We start from the raw sequence: 21,255 nt of genomic DNA, 5'->3' as shown, positions 1-21,255 counted from the left end.
TCGGCAACATCGGCGGACCAACTGTCTGGATGTCGGGGGACGCTGGCACCGATGGGGTTAAGGTCTCTGCTGACAATGCCTTGGCGGTCTGCCACAGAGGCTTGATGAAAAATGACCAGTCAGCATCTATAAGCAAGGTTGTGCCCAGATAGACCTCAAATCTGGGCTAAATCTTTGGGGCTGGCTGGAAGCCAGATGAAGAGTGGGGGATCAGCGGGGGATACAGACTCTCCTCTTTCCCCCACCCCTGAACCGCTGTGTCCCTTCCCTTCTTTCTAATCCTTATTGATGAAGCAGTCCCTGAGCAAAAGGAGTGGGAGCACAGACAGAGCCATCATAGGGCCTACACACATCATTATACACAGCAGTTTCCACACCATGAGGATAAGTTGTCATCAGTAACACTAATAGAGACAGAGAGAGACACAGAGAGAGACGCAGAGAGAGAGAGAGAGAGAGAGAGACGCAGAGAGCGAGAGAGACGCAGAGAGAGACGCAGAGAGAGACGCAGAGAGAGACGCAGAGAGAGACGCAGAGAGAGAGACACGCAGAGAGAGAGACACGCAGAGAGAGAGACACGCAGAGAGAGAGACACGCAGAGAGAGAGAGACACGCAAAGAGAGAGAGACACGCAAAGAGAGAGAGACACGCAAAGAGAGAGACGCAGAGAGAGAGACGCAGAGAGAGAGAGACGCAGAGAGAGAGAGACGCAGAGAGAGAGAGAGAGAGAGACTTGCATGACAAGTAATTTTTCCAACAATTGTTTACAGACAGATTATTTCACTAATAATTCACTGCATCACAATTCCAGTGGGTCAGAAGTTTACATACACTAAATTGACTGTGCCTTTAAACAGCTTGGAAAATTCCAGAAAATGAAACCATGGCTTTAGAAGCTTCTGATAGACTAATTGACTTCATTTGAGTCAATTGGAGGTCTACCTGTGGATGTATTTCAAGGCCTACCTTCAAACTCAGTGCCACTTTGCTTGACATCATGGGAAAATCAAAAGATGGCACTTTTTGGTCTGGTCTGATGAAACAAAAATACAACTGTTTGGCCATAATGACCAAATCAAATAAAAGTTTATTTGTCATGTGCGCCGAATACAACAGGTGAAATGCTTACTTACAGGCTCTAACCAATAGTGCAAAAAAGGTATAAGGTGAACAATAGGTAGGTAAAAAAATAAAACAACAGTAAAAAGACAGGCTATATACAGTAGCGAGGCTACATACAGACACCGGTTAGTCAGGCTGATTGAGGTAGTATGTACATGTAGATATGGTTAAAGTGACTATGCATATATGATGAACAGAGAGGGGAGGCACACAATGCAAATAGTCCGGGTAGCCATTTGATTACCATCCCAACCGTGAAGCACAGGGGTGGCAGCATCATGTTGTGGGGGTGATTTGCTGCAAGAGAGACTAGTGCACTTCACAAAATAGATGGCATCATGAGGTAGGAAAATTATGTGGATATATTGAAGCAACATCTCAAGACATCAGTCAGGAAGTTAAAGCTTGGTTGCAAATGGGTCTTCCAAATGGACAATGACCCCAAGCATACTTCCAAAGTTGTGGCAAAATGGCTTAAGGACAACAAAGTCAACGTATTGGAGTGGCCATCACAAAGCCCTGACCTCAATCCTATAGAAAATGAGTGGGCAGAACTGAAAAAGCGTGTGCGAGCATGGAGGCCTTACAAACCTGACTCAGTTACACCAGCTCAGTCAGGAGGAATAGGCCAAAATTCAATTATTATGAGAAGCTTGTGGAAGACTACCTGAAACATTTGACCCAAGTTAAACAATTTGAAGGCAATGCTACCAAATACTAATTGAGTGTATGTAAACTTCTGACCCACTGGGAATGTAATGAAATAATTAAAGCTGAAATAAATCACTCTCTCTACTATTATTCTGACATTTCACATTTCCTTAAAATGAAGTGGTGATCCTAACAGACCTAAGGACAGGGAATTTTTTACTAGGATTAAATGTTTTATCTAACCTTTATTTAACCAGGTAGGCTAGTTGAGAACAAGTTCTCATTTGCAACTGCGACCTGGCCAAGATAAAGCATAGCAGTGTGAACAGACAACACAAGAGTTACACATGGAGTAAACAATTAACAAGTCAATAACACAGTAGAAAAAAAGAGAGTCTATATACATTGTGTGCAAAAGGCATGAGGTAGGCTAATAATTACAATTTTGCAGATTAACACTGGAGTGATAAATGATCAGATGGTCATGTACAGGTAGAGATATTGGTGTGCAAAAGAGCAGAAAAGTAAATAAATATAAACAGTATGGGGATGAGGTAGGTAAAATTGGGTGGGCTATTTACCGATAGACTATGTACAGCTGCAGCGATCGGTTAGCTGCTCAGATAGCAGATGTTTGAAGTTGGTGAGGGAGATAAGTCTCCAACTTCAGCGATTTTTGCAATTTGTCAAATGTCAGGAATTGTGAAAAACTGAGTTTAAATGTATTTGGCTAAGGTGTATGTAAACTTCCGACAACTATACGTGTCTGAGATGGTTAGTAATGATGTGGGGGCTTTGAATTGGCAAAGCGGGTGGGGTGATATCCTGCCTGGTTGGACCTGTTCGGGGGTATCGTCGGACGGGGCCACAGTGTCTCCCGACCCCTCCTGTCTCAGCCTCCAGTATTTATGCTGCAACAGTTTGTGTGTCGGGGGCTAGGATCAGTCTGTCATATCTGGAGTATTTCTCCTGTCTTATCCGGTGTCCTATGTGAATTTAAGTATGCTCCCTCTAACGCTCTCTCTTTCCCTCTTCTCTCAGAGGACCTGAGCCCTAGGACCATGCCTACGGACTACCTGGCCCGATGACTCCTTGCTGTCCCCAGTCCACCTGGTTGTGCTGCTGCTCCAGTTTCTACTGTTCTGCCTGTGGCTATGGAACCCTGACCTGTTCACCGGAAGTGCTACCTTGTCCCGGACCTGCTGTTTTCGACTCGCTCTACCACACTTGCTTCTACATCTGCATTGCTTGCTGTTTGGATTTTTAGGCTGGGTTTCTGTATAGCACTTCGGCTGATGTAAAAAGGGCTTTATAAATACATTTGATTGATTGATAGATAACATGTGCCATGTGGGTCGTCCTTGTCATTGAGGCTGTGGACAGCTGAGTGAAAGCCTTGGTCCCTTGTGCTGGTCCCTTGAGTGAATCAACAGCCATCTCTCATCTATAATCATGGCAGGCCACACACACAGGGCTTCACTATTCACACAAACACACCACACAAATATATACACACACCACCTGCTCTGTGTGAGCTTCTGTATCCACCACACTGGAAGTGTAAAACAAACAAAAGGCACATGCAGGCTCTCCCTCAACAACACTCCATTTGCATCTGATTGCTATTCCCCGCACTACTTGTTGACAGCTTCACAAGCACTCAGCTCTTGTCATTGTGTTTTCGTTTGTGTTTCTCTTGATAGTAATCTCCATGCAAGGGACAAAGATTTGAATTAGAATCTACAAATTGACTCTTAAAATGTGGGTTGGACACACATTTATACACCGCTCAAAAAAATAAAGGGAACACTTAAAAAACACAATGTAACTCCAAGTCAATCACACTTCTGTGAAATCAAACTGTCCACTTAGGAAGCAACAATGATTGACAATAAATTTCACATGCTGTTGTGCAAATGGAATAAACAACAGGTGGAAATTATAGGCAATTAGCAAGACACCCCCAATAAAGGAGTGGTTCTGCAGGTGGTGACCACAGACCACTTCTCAGTTCCTATGCTTCCTGGCTGATGTTTTGGTCACTTTTGAATGGTGGCGGTGCTTTCACTCTAGTAGTAGCATGAGACGGAGTCTACAACCCACACAAGTGGCTCAGGTAGTGCAGCTCATCCAGGATGGCACATCAATGCGAGCTGTGGCAAAAAGGTTTGCTGTGTCTGTCAGCGTAGTGTCCAGAGCATGGAGGCGCTATCAGGAGACAGGCCAGTACATCAGGAGACGTGGAGGAGGCCGTAGGAGGGCAACAACCCAGCAGCAGGACCGCTACCTCTGCCTTTGTGCAAGGAGGAGCAGGAGGAGCACTGCCAGAGCCCTGCAAAATGACCTCCAGCAGGCCACAAATGTGCATGTGTCTGCTCAAACGGTCAGAAACAGACTCCATGAGGGCCCAACGTCCACAGGTGGGGGTTGTGCTTACAGCCCAACACCGTCCAGGACGTTTTTCATTTGCCAGAGAACACCAAGAGTGGCAAATTCGCCACTGGCGCCCTCTGCTCTTCACAGATGAAAGCAGGTTCACACTGAGCACATGTGACAGATGTGACAGTCTGGATACGCCGTGGAGAACGTTCTGCTGCCTGTAACATCCTCCAGCATGACCGGTTTGGCGGTGGGTCAGTCATGGTGTGGGGTGGCATTTCTTTGGGTGGCCGCACAGCCCTCCATGTGCTCGCCAGAAGTAGCCTGACTGCCATTAGGTACCGAGATGAGATCCTCAGACCCCTTGTGAGACCATATGCTGGTGCGGTTGGCCCTGGGTTCCTCCTAATGCAAGACAATGCTAGACCTCATGTGGCTGGAGTGTGTCAGCAGTTCCTGCAAGAGGAAGGCATTGATGCTATGGACTGGCCCGCCCGTTCCCCAGACCTGAATCCAATTGAGCATATCTGGGACATCACGGACTGTCCAGGAGTTGGCGGAGTTGGCGGATGCTTTAGTCCAGGTCTGGGAGGAGATCCCTCAGGAGACCGTCCGCCACCTCATCAGGAGCATGCCCAGGCGTGGTAGGGAGGTCATACAGGCACATCGAGGCCACACACACTACTGAGCCTCATTTTGACTTGTTTTAAGCACATTACATCAAAGTTAGATCAGTCTGTAGTGTGGTTTTCCAATTTAATTTTGAGTGTGATCCATGGGTTGATAAATTTAATTTCCATTGATAATTTTTGTGTGATTTTGTTGTCAGCACATTCAACTATGTAAAGAAAAAAGTATTTAATAAGAATATTTCATTCATTCAGATCTAGGATGTGTTATTTTAGTGTTCCCTTAATTTTTTTGAGCAGTGTATTATAAAACACTTATAGGGGTGTCCAGTGTCCCCATTTACTGTACTGATTTGTAATGGAAATGCCCAGCAACCCGAGAAGCTGAACTCCTCCAAAGGAACCTCTATACTCTTTTTACACTACTAAGCCGAGCCAAACTATACTGCACTGATTTGCACTCATCCACCATAGTTGCTGGAACCATGCAGGAAATGAGAATCTAAATCAAAAACATTGTGTGTTTTTTCACATTATTTTTAACTTATTTTGTACATAATGTTACTGCCACCGTGTCTTATGACCGAAAAGAGCTTCTAGATATCAGGACAGCGATTACTCACCCCGTACCGGAGGAATACTTTTTCTTTAACGAGTCAGACGGGAACGATTTACTTCAGACACCCGACAAGGCCCTCATCTCCGTCATTTGCAGGAGAAAGAGACGGAGATATTGTAAGGATCCGACGACGAGCTGGTAATCTGCCTTTACCATCGGTCCTATTAGCCAACGTACAAAAATTGGATAATAAAGTAGACGAGCTACGAACACGTATATCCTACCAACCGGACATTAAAAACCGTAATATGTTATTTCACCGAGTCGTTGCTGAACGACAACAAGAATAACATACAGCTGGCGGATTTTAATGCTTTTTCGGCAGGATAGAACAGCGGCCTCTGGTAAGACAAGGGGTAGGGGTCTATGTAAATTTGTAAACAACAGCTGGTGTACAAAATCTAAGGAAGTCTAAAGGTTTTGCTCACCTGAGGCAGAGTATCTCATGATAAGCTGTAGACCACACTACCAAGAGAGATTTCATCTATATTCTTCGTAGCTGTCTATTTACCACCACAAACTGATGATAGCACTAAGACCGCACACAATGAGCTGTTTTCGGGCAGAAGCAAACAGGAAAACGCTCATCCAGAGGCGGCGCTCCTAGTGGCCGGGGACTTAAATGCAGGGAAACTTAAACCAGTTTTACCAGCATGTTAAATGAGCAACATGTGCACCAGTGCCTCGGTCACTAAGAAAGTGGTCAGATGAAGCAGATGCTAAGCTACAGGACTGTTTTGCTAGCACAGACTGGAATATGTTCCGAGATTCTCCCGATGGCATTGAGGAGTACACCACATCAGTCACTGGCTTCATCAGTAAGTGCATCGATGACATCATCCCCATAGTGACTGCACGTAGAGTCAAGAACCCAAGAACACTAAGGTAAACTGCCTAAATGACTACCAACCCGTAGCACTCACGTCTGTAGCCATGAAGTGCTTTAAAAGGCTGGCCAGGGCGCACATCAACACCATTATCCTAGAAACCCTAGACCCAATCCAATTTGCATACCGCCCCAACAGATCCACAGATGATGCTCTCTCTATTGCGTTCCACACTGCCCTTTCCCACCTGGACAAAAGGAACACCTACGTGAGAATGCTGTTAATTGACTACAACTCAGAGTTCAACACCATAGTGCCCTCACTAAGCTAAGGACCCTAGGACTAAATACCTCCCTCTGCAACTGGATCCTGGACTTCCTGACACCACCTGGGGGCGGCCAAGGGTCGGTAACAACACATCCGCCACGCTGATCCTCAACACAGGGGCCCCTCAGGGGTGTGTGCTCAGTCCCCTCCTGTACTCCCTGTTCACTCATGACTGCATGGCCAGGAACGACTCCAACACCATCATCAACTTTGCTGATGACACAACATTGGTAGGCCTGATCACCGACAACGATGAGACAGCCTATACGGAGGTCAGAGACCTGGTCGTGTGGTGCCAGGACAACAACCTCTCCCTCAATGTGATCAAGACAAAGGAGATGATTGTGGACTACAGGAAAAGGAGGACCGAGCACGCCCCCATTCTCATTGACAGGGCTGTAGTGGAACAGGTTGAGAGCTTCAAGTTCCTTGGTGTCCACATCACCAACAAAGTATCATGGTCCAAATACACAGTCGTGAAGAGGGCACGACAAATCCTATTCCACCTCCGGAGAATGAAAAGATTTGGCATGGGTCCTCAGATCCTCAAAAGGTTCTACAGCTGCACCATCGAGAGCATCCTGACTGGTTGCATCACTGCCTGGTATAGCAACTGCTCGGCCTCCGACCGCAAGGCACTACAGAACTCTATACCAGGCCGTGTCAGAGGAAGGCCCTAAAAATGGTAAAAGACTCCAGCCACTCTAGTCAAAGACTGTTCTCTCTGCTATCGCACAGCAAGCAGTACCGGAACGGCAAGTCTAGGTCCAAAAGGCTTCTTAACGGCTTCTCACCCCCAAGCCATAAGACTCCTGAACAGCTAATCAAAGGGTTACCCAGATCCCTCTGCAGACACTAACTCTACTTACATATTACCTCAATTGCCTCGACTAACCGGTGCCCCCGCACATTGACCGGTACCCACTGTATATAGCCTCGCTATTGTTATTTTACTGCTGCTGTTGAAATGTGTTACTTTGTTTTTATATTTTTTATTTAACATTTATTTTTTCTTAAAATGTCTTAAAAGCATTGTTGGTTAAGGGCTTGTAAGTAAGCATTTCACTGTAAGGACTACACCTGTTGTATTCTGCGCATGTCAAAATGGTACCACAAAGATGGTTTAAGGTACAGACATCGGAGCGTGTTGACATGAATGGGAATATCTGCTGTTTGAAACTATAGTCAACCCTCCACAGGAAACCTATTGAAATCATATAGTGTACATAAAGATAATAGTAGACGTGACCATTTAAGTCTGGTGGACTGGCGGCCATCTTTGTAGTAGAAATCACCATTTTCAAATGAAATAGTTTCAAAACCCTCACATTATGTAAAATAGGGTCTAAACTACAACATAATGCGAATAATGTTTATGCATTTTTAGATCGTCGTTCAAGGTGGGAAAAAATAAAATTTGTATTAAACATTTTTTCAAGAAATTATAAAGTAGTTTGATATCAAACTAAACTGTTTATATATTTTCCTGTGATGAAGACATGGATGTCTCATGGTATGCAGGGGTATGCAAACGTGTTCAACTGTAATGTTTTTACATTCAGGTCCAAAAATAACTTCTACAATGGGCAAATATGTAGGGAATGTTTCGTTCAAATCAAAAGGGGTGCTGACAAAAAGTGACTGAATTTAAATGGATTTACCCGGCACTGAAATCTAAACATCACCTGATGCTGACAGTTGTTTACTGGAGGGCATAGTTAGATGTTTATGCGACTGAGTCTAAATGTGGTCTGATAGACATACTTTGGAAACGACCAGGTTCAGAGTTTAATGAGCATGCAGTGTGTGTGTGTGTGTGTGTGTGTGTGTGTGTTTCTGCAATGTTGAACGGTTCAGAGAATATGTACCAGTTTATGTGTGTCTATGCGTGCATCTGAACGTTCCTCTTAGTGTGTGTATGTCAGTTAGAGTCAATGTGTTGAGGGGGTTGGGGGAACGATTAACACCCGTGTAGTGGAATGAATGTCAGAAAATCTCTTGGTTTCCCAGCCTCTCCAGCCAGCCAGAGCCAACCATGCAGAAAGCCTAGTTGCTAATCTGATTGCAGACTAAGACTGGACTGTGCCAGACAGAGAGAGGGCTGAAGTAGAGGAGGCAGGCCAGGCGACAGAGCTGAGACAGGAGGATTAATAATTATTGCTTTTCTCGTGTTTATATAAGCCTGGATGCCAGCTAGCTCGGAATCCTAACTGAAAATGGTTAATTATTCAATTTTGAGAGTGAAACAATTGCAAAAACAGAGCAATAATTTGTTTGTATTTCAGGGAAGAGCCAGACTGATACTACATTCTAAGACTCCTAGGCTAGGACTACTCATCGACACAACTGGGTATTGGTTTGTTGCAGTAGACATTGTCTGTCTAACACTACATTCATTGAGGTGTCAATACATTCAGCAGTAACCTGATTTCTAGCATAGGTGGTCGGCTTTTTTACAATCAGAACTGAAACATGCTGCAAATAGATCATCGCTAAGCTACTAGAATGGTAGTGAGAAATACAACTTAAATGGGGGCATAAAAGGACTGGGTGGGCATTGCGGTCAGGACTAGCAATCCCATGACAAGCTCACTCTTGAAAAATATGTTTTATCTCAACTGGGCTAACTCAGATAAACAGAGAAAAAACTATATTAAACAGAGGTCAGGGAGAGAGACGTTAGAGAGATGTCAGGATTCAGGAATGTGTTCTAGTGCTAGAGGACCAGTGGACTGCCCACCTCACTGGATCAAGGTTGACATGTTTATGAACTTCCCTGGACGCTAGACTATGGGGACTGACAGTCTAAAAAGAGATAGTGGAAGATACTGTCTTTGTGTGTGTGTGTGTGTGTGTGTGTGTGTGTGTGTGTGTGAGAGAGAGTGTGTCATGCTGCAACCATAGAGATCCTATTCAAGAATTCTAATTCCTAATTCTATGCCTGCAACTAAGCAGTAGCCGAACAACAACAGTTCAGTAGAGAGCCCAGTTATCTAGGTCTAGCTGTTGATATCACTCTGACTGGATCCAATCTGACAGCAGTGAAACACACAGCCCCTCTCCTGGGAAATGAAGTATTAATGTGGAGGAAGACAGACCACAATAAACAGTGACACTGAGCTCTTGTTTGGCTGGAGGGTGGGTGTGTGAGCGTGTGTGTGTGCGTGCGAGTGTAATAATATATTGAAAAACAATCTGAAGATGTGTACCAGTTTGTGCATTTGTGTGTGTACATGTATATGTGTTCCATGCTGCCCCTGCCTCCAGCTATCTATCCCCTGTACAGGACACACTGAGAACTCAAAGCGGACTACTCAACCTACCCCCACTATCCTGTAGCCTAAACACCCCTATGGAAACAGGACAGATTTCTCTTACATCTCAATTCTGAACTTGACTCTCCCATGTAAAATCAGACAGGTCATTGACCCATGAGCATGGAGAGAGTCTCTCACACACACACACACACACTGCTTTTGTGCTAGTACCGAGAGAATAGAGAGCGTGGCCAAAAGCATTAACCTGTTACCTACATTTGAAGAGAGAAAATAAACAAGCTGCAGCCTGTGTGTGTGTGTGTATATATATATATATATATATCTTGGGAGTGACAGACAGGAGTGTGTTTGTGCACACAAAATGTAAACACATGACTCCCATAAGCAGGTCAGTGAAACACACAACACTGTGTGTGTGTGCGTGATTGAGAGAGAGTGAGAGAGAGAGCGAGACAGACAATATACAGTTGAAGTCAAAAGTTGAGAGAGAGAGAGAGAGGCAGGGGGAGGAGGGTGTGTGTGTTTGTTGTTTACTAGATCTGAATGTCAGCAGTGAATGTAATGAAGCTTAAGCAATGTCCATTACAGACATTTTCACTGTTAGGTGTCAAGCAAAGCACTTGAGAACTCACCACAAGCATACAAACGTCTCCTCATATCTTTTTCTCTTAAGTTATTCTTAAAAGGGAAAATTCCCCACCATACACTATTTGGGGTATTTTTTCCAGACTTTATGATTATGCACTATACCATTTTTTATTTGTATGATGTCAACGGTTGAATGAGCCTGCTGTCTGAAATATAAATTAATGGAGTCGTGTTTTGTTGTAATTGTGGTCTTTGTGTTTCGCTGACTGCATGATGACGCTAGCAGAGATTAGATATGGTTGTCTTTGTTCAACTGAGCCATTCAATCTGCCAGGATATTGCAGGATATCTAGGTTGACTCATTTTCCATGGCTTTGTGAAGACTACAGCCTACCCTACTTCCTTGTCCAATTGTCTTCCCACCCCCGAAGGCAGGGTTTTCAAAACAGGGGCTGTACTAGTTTCTACAGGTTGACAGGAGCGGTTACTGTACAATGATTACCCAAGATTGCTCAATAATTACAATGGTCGCTTCTGATGATTACTTTTTCCAAGAAAAGCTGGAAAGAGGAATCTTTTACATAGACATACACTCACAGGACAGTTTATAAAGGTACACCTATCTAGTACCAGACTGGACCCCCATTTGCCTCCTGAAAAGCCTGAATTCTTCAGGGCATTCTACAAGGTGTCAGACACGTTCATTGCTCATTTGGTATCAAGGGACCACCGCCAATAGACCGCCTGTCTGCTTACACAATTATTGCCAATCTCCTTCAACCTCTCTAATCAACGAGCTGTTTTCGCCCACAGGACTGCCGCTGACTGGATGTTTTTTTGTTTGTCACACCATTCTCAGTAAACACTAGACACTGTCATGTGTGTGAAAAGCCCAGGAGGTCAGGCCTCCTGAGTGGCGCAGTGGTCTAAGGCACTGGATCGCAGTGTTGCGGCGTCACTAAGCCTAGGGTTCGATCCCAAGCTGTGTTACAACTGTCTGTGACTGGTAGTCCCATTGGGCGACTTACAATTGGCCCAGCATCGTCCAGGTTAGGGGAGGGTTTGGCCAGGGGGCTTTACTTGGCTCATTGCAGTCTAGCAACTTTTTGTGGTGGGCTGGGTGCCTGCAGGCTTGACTTCGGTTGTCAGTTGAACGGTGTTTCCTCCGACACATTGGTGCAGCTGGCTTCCAGGTTAAGCAGGCAGTTGTTAAGCGAGGTTTGGCGGTCATGTTTCGGAGGACGCATGACTTGACCTGTGCCTCTCCCGAGCTCATTGGGGAGTTGCAGTGATGAGACAAGATCGCAATTGGATATCACAAAATTGGGGAGAAAAATAGGGGGTAAAATCACAATACAAAATAATTAAAAAGCCCAGGAGGGCGACCGATTCTGAGATACTGGATACAGCTTGCCTGGCACTGACGATCATACCACGCTCTAAGTCGCTTAGGTCAATCATATTGCCCAATTCCAAATGTCAATAGAACAGTGTCTGCCTGCTTTATATAGCAAGCCATGGCCACGTGATTCACTGTCTGTAGGAGCGATCCATTTTTGTGAAGGAGGTGGTGTACCAAATGAATTGGCCGGTGAGTGTGGTGTGGTTTTCATACAAGCCCTTGCACACCGTTTTTAGTTTTTATCTGTATTGTTGTCTATCACTTGTTTTATTTGGCGCAAATAAATCAAATTACACTGAAGAGGAATTTAGACAGTGAGAACAAGAATTGCGAGACCAGCAAGCAGCGGCTCCTGGTCCTGGAGAGCCACAGTCAGACACTGACTGGTGGTGTCTATGCGGGTGCTGTCTAGCCATGCCAACAGAAGAGGAATGTCTGTGCTGCGACACATTTGATCGGGGACAGTTCTTACTGAGGGTCACTGCAGACCCCATGGATCATGTGTGACAGACCATCGAAGTTCCGATGCACATATGGATAGAGGGGTACTGGAGACTTCTTCAGAACCTCCAAGATCAACTGGCGGCAGCAGCCTAGAACCAGCTGGTCCAGGAAGACAAATGACAAACGAGTCCGTTTTTTTTTGCTGTCGGTAGACATCTAGCAATATAAGTACTCTTTTTACATGAGGCAGTGTTGTTCAGTACAGTACAATTTCATGATCGATCCAGCCATAACGGGGCTTGCAAGTACAACTACAAGCCAAGCTAGCCAGCTTTGTTTGCTATACCTAAAATGTATTGTAGCCTAATGTCATGTCTAGCTAGCCTCAGTGCATCTCATTAGGAGCAAAACTGGATACATTTTTGAAGGTGATGACAAATAGTGAAGGAATGACTTTGGCTTTATGACTCATATTAGCCTGAGTAACTATACCTGTGTGTTGTATCCAGCTAGCTAACGTATGTCTGTGAGACGTCTCATTCTGCATCGTGCTGCTACAATAGGAATTCAGACAGCACAAATTGATCTAAATTGATCTAATTCCATTTTTTTCATTCTCTCAAACATTCTCCGCTTGGTGGCCTACAGTTTCTTCTTGGGAGTTTGTTCTACGTGGGGAAAAGCTAGGCAGAGGACACCAAATCTCATTGCCTGCATTGTTGGGGCCATTTGAGCAATGAAAGGTCCCATAACAAATTGCCACTTGTATAAATGTGATTCCAAACACCTCACTACACCCCCCAAACACACCATATGCAAATTTGCTTTGTATAACTGTCATATTTATTATAGGCGTTAGCAGTATATTTTTCTTCTACTATATACAGTGCCTTCAGAAAGAATTTATTCCCCTTGACTTATTCCACATTTTGTTATGTTACAGCACAGGTGTCAAACTCAGAGGGCCGACTGTCCGTGGGGTTTTAGTTTCTTCTTGTACTCCACTGTGTTACAGCCTGAATTCAAAATTGATTCAACATTTTTTTTCTTACCCATCTCCTTCCTGAGCAGTATGATGGCTGCGTGGTCCCATTGTGTTTATACTTGCGTACTATTGTTTGTACAGATGAATGTGGTACCTTCAAGCGTTTGGAAATGGCTCCCAAGGATGAACCAGACTTGGAGGAGGTCTACAATTTTTTACCTGAGGTCTTGGCTGATTTCTTTTGATTTTCCCATGATGTCAAGCAAAGAGGCACTGAGTTTGAAGGTAGGCCTTGAAATACATCCACAGGAACATCTCCAATTGACTCAAATTATGTCAATTAGCCTATCAGAAGCTACTAAAGCCATGACATTTTCTGGAATTTTCCAAGCTGTTTAAAGGCACAGTCAACTTAGTGTATGTAAACTTCTGACCCATTGGAATTGTGACACGGTGAATAAGTGAAATAATCTATCTGTAAACTATTATTGGAAAAATGACTTGTGTCATGCACAAAGTAGATGTCCTAACCGACTTGCCAAAACTATAGTTTGTTCACAAGAAATTTGTGGAGTGGCTGAGAATGCTGTTCATGGACTACAGATCAGCATTCAAAACCCTAGTACTCTCCAAGCTCATCCCTAAGCTAAGGACCCTGGGACTGAAAACCTCCCTATGCAACTGGATCCAGAACTTTCTGACGGGCCACCCCCAGGTGATGAACACATCCGCCACACTGACCCTTAACACGGAGGCCTCCTCAGGGGTGCGTGTTTAGTCATCTCCTGAACTCCCTGTTCACCCATGATTGCGTGGCCGGATGACTCCCAACACCAGGTTTGCAGATGACACAATGTTGGTATGCCTGATTACTAATGACAATGAGACAGCATATAGGGAGGTCAGAGACCTGGCAGTGTGGTGCCAGGAGAACAACCTCTCCCTCAACGTAAGCAAGACAAAGGAGCTGATCATTGACTACAGGAAACAAAGGGCCGAGCACGCCTCCATTCACATCAACGCGGCTGTAGGAGAGCAAGTCAAGAGCTTCAAATTCCTCAATCATGGTCCACACACCAACACAGTCGTGAAGAGGGCACGACAATGCCTCTTCCCACTCAGGAGACCGAAGAGATTTGGCCCTCAGATCCTCCAGAGGTTTTACAGCTGCACTATTGAGAGCGTCGTGATTGGCTGCATTACCGCTTGGTATGGCACCTGCTTGGCATTCAACCTCAAGGCGTTACAGAGTATAGTGCATACGGCCCAGTACATCACTGGGGCCGAGCTCCCTGCCACCCAGAACATCCAAACCAGGCGGTGTCAGGGGAAGGCCCTAAATAAAAGTGTCAAAGACTCCAGCCATTCAAGTCATGGACTGTTCTCTCTGCTACCGCACGGCAAGCGGTACCGATGCACCAAGTCTGGAACCAAAAGTCATAAGAATGTCTTAATGTTAATATAGCTACCCAGACTATCTGTGTTGACCCTTTTTGCACTAACTTTTTTGACTCAACACTGCTACTGTTAATTATCTGTCACTCTTTTTTTATCTTATTCCTAGGTACAGTATTTGTACAGTGCATTCAGAGTATTCAGACCCCTTGACCTTTTCCACATTTTGTTATGTTACAGCCTTATTCTAAAATTGATTAAATCGTGTTTTTTTCTGCATCAATCTAGACACAATACCCCATAATGAAAAAGCAAAAACTGGTTTTTAAACATTTTTGCAAATGTATTAAAAAAATTTTTAAAATGAAATATCACATTCAAATAAGTATTCAGAACATTTACTCAGTAGACTTGTTGAAGCACCTTTGGCAGAGATTACTGCCTTGAGTCTTATTGCGTGTGACAATACAAGCTTGGCACATCTGTATTTGGGGAGTTTCTCCCATTCTTCTCTGCAGATCCTCTCAAGCTCTGTACAGAGTATCTCTCTGTACTTTGCTCCGTTCATCTTTTCCTCGATCCTGAATAGTCTCCCAGTCCCTGCTGCTGAAAAACATACCCACAGCATGATGCTGCCACCACCATGTTTCACCGTAGGGATGGTGCCAGGGTTGTCAAGATAATCTTGTTTCTCAAGGTCTGAGAGTCCTTCAGGTGACTTTTGGCAAACTCCAAGCGGGTTGTCATGTGCCTTTTACTGAGGAGAGTCATCTGTCTGGCCACTCTACCATAAAGGCTTGATTGGTGGTGTGCTGCAGAGATTGTTGTCCTTCTGGAAGGTTCTCCCATCTCCAGAGAGGATCTCTGGAGCTCTGTCAGAGTGACCATAGGGTTCTAGGTCACCTCCCTGACCAAGGTCCTTCTGCCCCGATTGCTCAGTTTGGCAGGCCGGCCAGCTCTAGGAAGAGTCTTGGTGGTTGTAAACTTCTTCCATTTAAGAATGATTAATGCCACTGAGTTCTTGGGGACCTTCAATGCTGCAGAAATTGTTGATACCTTTCCCCAGATCTGTGCCTCGACACAATCCTGTCTCAGAGCTCTACAGACAATTCCTTCGATCTAATGGCTTGGTTTTTGCTCAGGTGTGTGCCTTTCCAAGTCAAGTTCAGCCAATTGAATTTACCACAGGTGGACTCCAATCAAGTTGTAGAAACGTATCAAGGATGATGAATGGAAACAGGATGCACCGGAGCTCAATTTCGAGTCTCATAGCAAAGGGTCTGAATACTTATGTAAATAAGGTATCTGTTTTTTTATTTAATATCAATTTGCGAAAATCTCTAAAACCCTGTTTTCGCTGTGTCATTAGGGGTAGTGTGTGTAGATTGAGGATTTTTTTTAAATTAAATCCATTTTAAAATAAGGCTGTAACATAACAAAATGTGGAAAAAGGGGTCTGAATACTTTCCGAATGCACTGTACATATCAACCTCAATTACCTCGTACCCCTACACATTATTATTACATGTTTAACTTTTTAACTTTTTTTTTTCTCTCTGCATTGTTGGGAAGGGCTCGTAAGTAGCATTTCACCTGTTGTTTACAAAGCATGTGACATAACATTTCATTGATGACCACATCCAGCAATTCCAGGAGAAGAAACAAACAACATTCTTGAATCCTTGTGTTCCAAATGAAACAAACAATATTGGTGTATCAGAGCTCTGTTGAACTGGCCTGGCTACCCACTTCCACTGTGTATGTAGAGTGAAGTTGCCCCAAGACACTCATCTTAGGTCAGTTTTGTGTTTTCCCCAGTTAAGGTTGGGGAAGCTGATCATTGATCTTAGACCTAGGGGAACCTTCACCCCAGAGCATATCCCACAGCCACGTCTGTAGAAGTCAGAGGGCTATGGCTGCTAATACTGTGCCATGGTGCCAACTCTGGCCTAGTTGGTTACACATTATTTCACAAAACCACTTTCAACACCGATCCAGAGTAAACAACGGTGGTGAAACAAAATCTTCATGACACCACTGGTTTGTTTTGGAGTTTGGGTATTCTCATTGAATCTTCTGCTCTCAGATCATCAATATGGTCAGGACTTGCATGCCGAATCTGTCTGAGCAGACGGAGTCAACATATTACATCTCAGTCTTTCCTGAAATCCCCAAAATCTCAGATCTTGGATATCCACAGTCGGAACTCATTATCTTGCAAGGAGACATCAGCTAACTTGTTGACACTTGTTTATTCTCAGGTGTTTGAAGAAGAGTGAATCCCCTGAGAGTTGTAAGGCTGCTTTTTAGCATCTGTATCAATATTTCTCCGTTCGGGTTGAGAATGTCATGCATTTTGATGACAACGAGTCTGTCGTCAAGCAGGTACCATTTAGCTCTCTCTCTCCCCCTCTTTCTTTCTCTATCTGCCCTTATAACATTGAAAGAGAGGGAAAGAGAGATAAATGTAGCTTTCTCTCCCTCTTTCTCTATGCTCCTGTAATAGCACAGAGCAGCCAACAGGGCTCCGGTAATGCATGCATCAGGCCTGACGACAACTTGCACAGATCACATGCATTGTGGAATGGCTGTTAAATGCAAACAGTTGGTATTTAACCTGTAGTGACACCCCATCCCGTGAACGGGACATCATCTGACACTAATTAGCATAACGCAACGGACATAAATCTTCCTAGAAAATCTTCCTATTCATGAAAATCACAAGTGAAATATATTGGAACACAGCTTAGCCTTTTGTTAATCACCCTGTCATCTCAGATTTTCAAAATATGCTTTACAGCCAACGCTAGACAAGCATTTGTGTAAGTTTATCATAGCCTAGCATAGCATTATGCCTTGCTAGCAGCAGGCAACCTTGTCACGGAAATCAGAAAAGCAATCAAATTAAATAGTTTACCTTTGATGAACTTCGGATGTTTTCACTCACGAGACTCCCAGGTAGACAGTCAGTTCATTTTTTCCCAAAATATTATTTTTGTAGGCGAAATAGCTCCATTTGTTCTTCACGTTTGGCTGAGAAATCGCCTGGAAATTGCGGTCACCACAACTCCGAAAAATATTCCAAATTAGCTCCATAATATCGACAGAAACATGGCAAACGTTGTTTAGTATCCATCCTCGAGTTGTTTTTCTAATATCGATTCGATAATATATCCGTCGGGACAATTAATTTTTCACTAGGACCGATTGGTGTAATGGCTACCTCTGTATTTTACTCGAGAATCTCTCTCGGAGCCACCATGTGACCATTTACGCAATGTGGCTGCCTACGGCTATTCTTCAACAGAAATGCGTAAAACTACGTCACAATGCTGTAGACACCTTGGGGAATACGTAGAAAGCGTAAGCTCGTTGATGGTACATTCACAGCTGAATAGGGAGTCATTGGAACGCAGCGCTTTCAAAACCTGGGGCACTTCCGGATTGGATTTTTCTCAGGCTTTCGCCTGCAACATCAGTTCTGTTATACTCAGACAATATATTTACAGTTTTGGAAACGTTAGAGTGTTTTCTATCCAAAGCTGTCAATTATATGCATATTCTAGCATCTTTTCCTGACAAAATATCCCGTTTTCCAAAAATGAAAAATACTGCCCCCTAACACCAAGAGGTTTTAAGGCACAGTGAGCGATAATGCATTTCCGCCACACAGCCATGAGAGCTGCTGAAAATGTAATTTGAAAAATATATTGGTCATCACTTTGCCCCCTATCTCCTGGGATTAGGTAGGGGTGGAGGAGGAGAGAGGGAGGTAGAGACTTTTACAAGGGGAACATAAAAGCACATGACACCTCATGCATGGCTGTGTTGTTAGAAAAGAGGCCTTGACACCTGACTTTCTGTGGAAGTGTGGGGGCTGTGCACGTACGAGTATGAACGCAATGCCACACACACACACACACACACACACACACACACACACACACACACCTTATGGAAGGGACTCAAGCCCTAGTTTGCCATTGATGGAATGTAATGTTATAAAAAATAACAGAAATTAGCCAATCATCAACTGGGCTGGATTACCACAATTATTATGTATATTATCATGTTACAAATATTTCAATTCGAAGAACTGTCATCATATGGACAAACACAAATCATCGACTAAGTTGGGCATGTGTGACCTGCAAAGTGCAACAGGTACCAACTCACAATGAACATCCTTTGAACAGATCATGAATAATTGCCGCATCCCTCTATGAGGTCATTGCCAATTGCAACGCAAAGGTTCCAAGTGAGAACTAAACGCCTCCCTCACACAACAACCACCCAATCCACTATTAACATCCTTATCCATCTTTACAAGAAAGGCTCTGTATTTTGCCAATACATTTGAGAAACTCCAGATGATTCACACTATATATGTGAGGCAGAGGGCGAGAGCGCTTTTCTTCTCTCTTATACTGCAATCCCCTTTGGTTGTGCCTGGAATAGGCCTAGTAAAGGACTGAGAAAGGGTGATGTAATGCTCCTGCAGCTCCGTCTGATTGGCTACCGCGTTTAAATGTCACCTCGGCACAGCCCTGGCAGTATCAGTGTGCAAGTTCCGCTTCGCTTTGCTGAGACTCACACACCCCTCTCTTTGCTCCTCTACAAGCGAAACAAATACACACTGACAAAGTCAGCCCGGACAGGACAGCTGCAATGGACTTGGCCTATGCCACACAGAGGCTGCCAGTACTGCCAGCTCTGGGACACAGTAGGGATTGTCCTAATGTTTTGAGGGATGCTGTTGTTGCTGTGCGCAGTGAGCTAGTGCACAGTGGAACAAAGACGAGCGAGAGGGAGTATGTGAGGGACTGCTGTGGCCTACATTGAGAAGAAAATTTAATGGGAACCGAGCATCAAAGTATTTTCAGTTGTGAGAGTCGCTTTAGACAACCTAGGTTTTGGCTGTGGGAACCAGGGGAATAGTCTCGTGATTGTGAGGAGATTTTTGTGATTGCAGAATCTAAAGCCAACCCTGCAATCTACTATTTTCAATGGGATTTGCCTATACATAATTATAGACTATACACTGAGTATACAAAACATTAAGAACACCTACTCTTTCCATGACGTAGACTGACCAGGGGAATCCAGGTCCTTATTGATGTCACTAGTTAAATCCACTTCAATCATTGTAGATGAAAGGGAGGAAACTGGTTAAAGAATAAATGTTAAGCCTTGAGACAATTGAGACATGTATTGTGTATGTGTGTCATTCAGAGGGTGAATAGACAAGACAAAGATTTAAGTGCCCTTGAACGGGCTATGGTAGTATGTGCCAGGCGCACCGGTTTGTGTCAAGAACTGCAACGCTGCTGGGTTTTTCCACGCTCAACATTTTCCTGTGTGTATCAAGAATGGTCCACCACCCAATGGACATCCAGCCAACTTTTCAACTGTGGGAAGCATTGGGGTCAACATGGGCCAGTATCCTTGTGGAACGCTTTCGACACCCTGTAGAGTCCATGCCCCAAATTTATTGAGGCTGTTCTGAGGGCAAAAGAGGTGGTGCAACTGAATATTAGGATTGTGTTCTTAATGCTTTGTCCACTCAGTGTACATGACATGATTTTAGCTTCTCTACACTGGCTACCAGTCACCTTTAGAATAGATTTTATATTTGTATTAATCATGTTTAAGGCTAGGCTCAGTTTAGCCCCTTCCTATATCTCAGATCTTTTTAAAAAGGACGCAGCCTGCAATCCTTTGGCAGGGCACTGATGACCAGAGGAGAGCAGGCTTGCAGATTCAGTCCCTCTTTTTATATCCTTGTTGAAGACAGACTTTTATATTATGATGCTGTAAAGGTACATGTTTAATGTTTAATTTAATAATATTTTTTTTCTATTGTTTTTTTCTGTTAGTACCAGGGTTTTTTCTAATGAAAAAAAGGGCTTAGTGGCTGGGGGAGTGTCAATAAGCACTGACGGTGAGCCAAATTGGAGGCAGTGTAAAGAAATGTTAGCATTTTTAAGCCAATGTCATACAATTCTAAAAAGCTGAGAGACATTTTTTTTCCATTTTAAAGCAAACGTGACCTGTTTCAGGAAACTAGGAGTATGTGGAGGGTCGCTACATCACAGGAGAGCCATTTGAAAGTAAACTTTTTTTTCATCAAAATGTGTTTTTTGGCAGAAATGCCTTTTCGAACATGGGAATTTTCATGTGCCTTAATAACAAACGTGTATGCCATCTGTAAATTGTTAAATTACGAGCCTAGTTGGTTTAGCCACAGAAAAAGTCAGCAACCTTCCCGCCAGCCAGGATTGGCTGAGATAATGGATGAGCTGGACATGCCGAGAGATGAGTTTGGATTGGTCTGCCATACAGCACGCTTCTGTCTATTTAAGATGGTCAGTATGTCTAGGTAATCCTGTCTAACGCGGCTTTAAAAAATGTTATTCTGTAGTAAAACTGCATAAGCTTAATGTCAAGTTAAAGTGTACTGTTAGCTAGCTAACATTAGCTGGATGGCTCGCTAACGTTACGTGTATGCTCTCCACTTCCTGGAGGACCGAGTTTTGAAATCAGTGGAATTCGAGTATGATAGCTAAGGAGATGGAGAAAACACCTGTCTCCGGATAACATCTTCAAGCT

At 44.0% G+C, this 21,255-nt stretch overlaps 1 protein-coding gene across 2 annotated transcripts in view; it reads right to left on the bottom strand.

The window, feature by feature from the left end:
* Positions 1 to 21,255, bottom strand: part of LOC139383342 (G protein-coupled receptor 137Ba-like) — a 59,714-nt gene that overhangs the window by 28,544 nt on the left and 9,915 nt on the right. The gene's annotated exons all lie outside the window — the stretch shown is intronic.

This window comes from Oncorhynchus clarkii, chromosome 25 (genome assembly GCF_045791955.1).
Source record: "Oncorhynchus clarkii lewisi isolate Uvic-CL-2024 chromosome 25, UVic_Ocla_1.0, whole genome shotgun sequence".
In the NCBI taxonomy this organism is placed as follows: domain Eukaryota; kingdom Metazoa; phylum Chordata; class Actinopteri; order Salmoniformes; family Salmonidae; genus Oncorhynchus; species Oncorhynchus clarkii.
Note: the sequence above shows the minus strand (reverse complement) of the source record. Positions and strands in the feature narration are given on the sequence as shown.